Raw genomic sequence first — 5,916 nt, 5'->3', positions numbered from 1 at the left:
GTGAATGGAGGAAGATTAAAACAAATCAATTTATTTGGATGCTCTTTTTTTGTAAATTGAGGAAATGTAAACAGACATTTCCTACAGTGGACGCAGGCCTCTGTGACAGGTCAGAATATGTTCAGTCGGTGATTGATCTTAATCCTTTTCTCTTTTCTCTCCGATCCCTGTGGGTCATGAGTCTTTAACTCAACAAAGAAGCTGTCAAATCTACCCATCATCCCCTTCTCCCCAGGCCTCCTGTCTGTAACTTTGGAGCTTTTCCCCAACCTAGTCTGACCACCAGGTTCGATTGGAGCAGAGAGATGATGGGGAGGGGGGCTTTAGAGGGCTGGGGGCTTTCGTTTGACTTTCTACATAAAACAAGAGGAGCAGAAAGAGGAGGGAGGGAAAAAACGAGGAGTGGTTGATGTCGCCCCGATGTACTACTGTAAGTCAATGAGGCGTCTCCGACCCAGGAGGAGGCAAAGAGGAGTTAGCATGAAGCCAACCCAGCTACACTCGGAGTGATTACCGGAGCTGGTCATTCACAGCAGTGACTGCAATTGAAGAGTGATGGCTGTTCAGGCACTGACTCCTTCACAGAGTCAGATTTACAAAGAGAGTAACGAATACATTTCACACACACACAGACACACACCCGTGTACTCTCCATATTTGGCTCTGAGAGAACGTCACACATTTGCTCTGCAGCCTCCATGTCTTCTCTATTTGCCTTTCCAATTCAACATTCATTATTCATTGAACACAAAGGTCAGTAAACAGTGGTGTCCAATAAACTCGAACTTCAGTTTCACCACGTTTTAGTAACAATTATAATATTAACACCATGACGTTTAAAATCTTATTAATATGTTTCCAGTTTTCCATTCTTACGTGTTAATTATTATTAATTTATTTAAATTATCGTGACGTTCTTACCTAAGTGTGAGTGAAGGCCGTGTTCTTTTCCAGGGAAAAATCTCCGTCACTCCTCTATAAAGTTTCACCATATTTTCGTTTGGTTGATCGTGACGTTCTTACCTTTAAGTGTGAGTGACGGCCGTGTTCTTTTCCAGGGAAAAATATCCGTCACTCCTCTGTAAAGTTTCACCATATTTTCGTTTGGTTTTTAAAAGACTCTTCGCCTCAACAAAATTATAACCATTTTTAATTATTGTTATTAGCCCGAACAACCCAAATAAATAAATCAAATTAATAAATGATTAACGGGAAGTTGCCGTGCACTTGACTTCCTGATATCCCTCACTCGTTAGCTAGGCAGAAATGCACACGTTTAAAGATCACGTCTGCCCCCTTTGGTGTGGCATGGTACTGTTGGCATATTTACGTCTTTTCACAGCGGTTTTACGACGGGATCTGCGAGACTAAATATTTAAATACATTCGTAAAAGGTATTCGCCAGACTATGGATGGTCAGGGTGTATAATAATAATAAACTTGTCTGATAAAAATATATATTTTTATATATATTTTGAGGGTATAAAACAAAGATGATTAAAATAATTAGTCTTCAGTTGTTTTCAAAGTAATTTAGGAAAAGCAATTCATGAGGAACAGCATGAACATTGTTTTCTTTCTTGTTTTTTTTTACACAAGTTAGATCACTAACATAGGAGTGAATGGGTGGATTTGTTTCATATCTGAGAAGGTAGAAACAGAGGAAGTTTGACGATGACTATTTAAAAACTTTGTCCCTCCTTCATTGACTTTGCATCAACAAGACAGATATTAAGAGCCATCGTTAAAAAGGACGAACCGTCACGCACAAAGAGGCAAAGACAGGCCAAAATGTCAACTGACCTTCTGTCTTATTTAAAAATCGAAAGGTTGCTAGTGCGAGGCCCACTGGGAAATAGAGGTGGGTTCGCCGGTGAAACCAGGGTAAGGGTGTCTGGGTGCAAATCCCCGGGCCTATCGATGACCCCCGTCCTGAGGGACTGGGGTGGGGCTCTGCTGAAATGTGTCTGTAAAAGTCAGGCCTCCCCTTGGCGCTGGAGGCCGGCCAGACTCCGGAGGTCTCCACCCCCGTAATGATTTATGGGGCAGGGTTGGATCGACACATGCTCAGCCCCAGGGATGAGCCTAAATGGTAGTTTTGACACCACTGAGAGACAGGGTTAAAGGTGATCAATAACAAGCTGCTGGAGGAGGAGAGACAGGGTGAGGAGGAGAGGAGAAAATGGGAGATGATGAGGAGGTGGAGGCAGCAGGTCTTTATACTGGCCTGTGCTCCACCTCCACAGAGTCTGGGTTCAGTTCAGCTTCTGCTGAAGAAGAAAAGCACAGCTGTCGAAAGGTGTTCGACACTGAGCTGCGCAGTGGAGGAGCGGTTTGTACACTTGCCTTACAAGAAGACGATCATTGGTTCCATCCGGTCCAGGTGTGCTCAGTACCCGGTCCACAGTCCCAGTGGATCGTCAGCGTGAATGCTTGGTGACGATGGGAACTGTCCGTGGTGCTGGAACAGACTGCAGCTCACCTGTGACCCTGAGAGGAAAATGGTTGGAAGTAAATGAAAAACATTTTCACATTTCCTCACAAACAAGGTTGTACTGAGCTCAGCACTTCACCTTGATATGTAGAAATCAACCACACATTTCCCTAAGGATCCAGAAACAAAGAGGAGTCAAAAAGTTCCAAGACGTAGAGGCAGGCCGTGACCCTGAGGTCAAAGACGTTCTCCAGAATTCAACAGCAGGAAGGAGTTCTCTGATGGAAACACATCTGCAGAAGAAATGGATGGAGACGGAGACAAAGAGATTTGTTTTTCTTTTCTATAAAGATTTTATTTTTTAGAATCATTTTGACTCACCTTCTCACACAAGACGTTCATGCCAAAAAAAATCTAAAATGTAGGCGCTCTCTCTCTCTCTCTGTTTCTGTCTCTCTCTCACACACACACACCAACACACACACACACACACACTCTTGAGTATCTCTCAGAAGTGTGCTGATTAGCGCTGATACTGGCGACTGCTTTCCCTAATTATATCGCTGCATCCAAATCATCTGTGTACATTTCAAATTACACAGTGGCAGGCAGTGTCCTTGGGTACAGTAGCAGGTCTCCATTTCATCTCCCTGCTCTGACTCCCCCCTCGTCCCCCCGCCCCAGCTCACCCCTCCTCTCTTTTCTTTCTACTCCCCCTCAGCTCACCCCTCCTCTCTTTTCTTTCTTCATTTCTTTCTTTCTTTCTTTCCTCCCATCTTATCTTTGTTGCCGATGTGTTGATTGCGGTGTTTTGTCTTTTAAACTCTGACTGTAGCGTCATCTTTGATGTTTTAAAAAATGTATTGTTCGCAATCAAGTTGTATGTCTTGTGTTTTACAGAATAATATATAGTTCTAAGAGACGGATGTGTTCCGGGGAAGAGATTCCAGAATGTCTGTTTTGGATAATAGTGCTCGGACACAAACAGCGAGGAGCAGAGTTGTTCCTCCTTTGTGCTGCTGAGTTCTCTGTGTGAAAGGCCTTTCCATCCTTCTCCTTAATGAAACAATAAAGCTGCTCGGGGTACGAAGAAAGATGATCTTTCCGCCGCTGTGCCCATACATTTGTGAACTCTGAATAGTCATGTTTTTTTTTTCTTCTTTTTAGAACATCCTTAATGGAAAGAAGGCCCTGAACATCTCGCTGTGCTTCAGGTTCAGATGACCTTCCTACTGTTTACTTGCGAGCGTCTCTTTACTGCGAGACCTTGTCTTTTCTTTGCCTCGCCTCTTCTCTGCTGCAGACCTTGTTATTGAAGTCTGGAAGGCGCCGTGATGCCTTTACTGCAGCTGACAAAAGCCAGGCTTGAAGGTGAAAAGAGTAGACAACCTTTGACATGAGACCGCCACGTCCTTTTAGGTGCAAGCTTTAACTTTGCAACCTTGCGTCTCAATCTGAACAGCTGGGTTCAACCCCGCGGTTTCACCTGCGTCGTCCGGGTTCGTCGGTATGAGAAATAAAGGTGTATGATCACGTGATCTTGGAAAAACTTTGGTCTCAGGTCTCCACTAAAATAAAAGCCGTCCGTGCGTCACAGATGATTGCGTTCATCTGAGCGCTCTGGCCGTGTACTTTCATTGTTTAATGCCGACCCGCTCACCGCGTCTGTGGTAACCGCCGCCGCTGAGTGCCTCTAAAGAGAGTCTCCCTCATTGTGAGCCACCAACGGTACACATCTATGTGCTGCTGCCTGCAGGCGAGTTCCTGAGATATTAGTTCTCCACCCTTAGAACTGTTAGTCACACTGACAGACACCTGAGGCGATATAAAATGTCCCTCAAAGCCATGAAAGAGTGAGCCGGCCTAGCTCTCTTCTTCAAAACCTCCGACTGAGGAGCAGAGAACTGTAAAGGGGGGGCGGGGGAGGCGGGGGTAGGAGAGGGAGAGAAACTTTCTTAAGCTACACTTACAGCCCTTAGCATATGGGGGCCATACCTCCTGGTAGACATGAAGGGGGAGCTCATATAGCTACAAGGTCCGGTATCATAAATAACACAAGAGTTCCTTCCCTCCTCTGTCTCCTCCAGTTCACTGCTGGAGTGTTTCATATGGTAACTAGGTGTTCACTGTGTGGCCACATTGTTGCCCACCTTTCAAGTGGCTCAGAGGAGAAGACCTTGAAGTTGTGGAAGAGAAGGAATTTTTGATGAAAAAATGCATTATTCTGTTCCGCTTTCAGTCCCCGCCCCCACCTTTCTCTGCCACTCACAGTGGGAGTGGAGTATTTATTACATAAATGGTTAAAAAAAAGGAGGTGAGAGGAGCAGAACTCAGCTGGTAATAGAGAGTAAGAAAGCTACAGGCTCTTTTACCTGTCAGGTTAAAAATGTGGGTTACATGGAGGAGGAGGAGGAGGAGTGAGTGAGTGAGCGCCGAGTTCTCCTCCTGCCTACCATCCATTCACCGCCGCCACCGCCGCAAAGACTGAGGTTCTGACTGTAGTCTAAGTGTCAATCATATCTCAGTATTACTCCCAAAGAACTCCACTCTCTCCTGCCACAGTTAAAAGGCGTGAGCACCTGCAGGTAAGAACGGTGGCTTATTAACGCAGCGTAAACGCTGGATCATATTTCTCAGAGCAGACCTGTCAAAGCCGCGTCAATTATTTACACACGAATAAAAATCGTTTAGTGCCGTAATTAAACCTGAACGGCGTCGTGGTGAAGAATTGGCTGGGATTCTGTAGTGAGCTTGGAGTGAGGTGGTAGAACACAGTCAGGGTGTGTGATGTCATCACCATCGACATCATCATCATCATCATCTCACCATCATCATCATCACTATCATCACCATCATCACCATCATCATCACCATCATCATCACCATCATCACCATCGACACCATCATTACTATCAACATCATTATCACCATCGACATCACCATCATCACCGTCATCACCATCATCATCATCACTATCATCACCATCGACGTCATCATCATCATCACCATGGACACCACCTTGTCTCTGACCTGAAAACTCATAGACCACGGTTACAGCAGTGACCCTCTCATCATGTGAGTTGGAGACCCCTGACTTGACCTCTGACCTCTGACCCCTGAGACCCAAAAACAGTATCTCACATCTGACCGATTACTGCTTCACACAAAGTAACCGTGAATACTCTGTCAAACGTCAGCTCATTACCCAGAGTTCCAAGAGTCGCGTCCTAACAGAACACCGTGCCAACATGGCCGCTGCGTCTCTGATCTGACGCCCAAAGATCCAAAAAACCCAGTGCGTTATTTAGACTCTCCCATTGTTTTCCATAATTGCCCCGGTCCTGGTGCTGTTTGTAAAGTCATTAATGACACGTGTTGCCGTATAATGCGCTTAATGTTATTTATCTGTCGGCAGATAGCTTGACGCTGCTAATCCTCATTCATTTGCTGTGGATCAATGCAAATCCGCTGGTGTGAGTGAA

This window comes from Cynoglossus semilaevis, chromosome 13 (genome assembly GCF_000523025.1).
Source record: "Cynoglossus semilaevis isolate Cse_v1.0 chromosome 13, Cse_v1.0, whole genome shotgun sequence".
NCBI classification, from domain to species: domain Eukaryota; kingdom Metazoa; phylum Chordata; class Actinopteri; order Pleuronectiformes; family Cynoglossidae; genus Cynoglossus; species Cynoglossus semilaevis.
The sequence above is the reverse complement of the archived record's forward strand: the minus strand, read 5'-3'. Positions refer to the sequence as shown.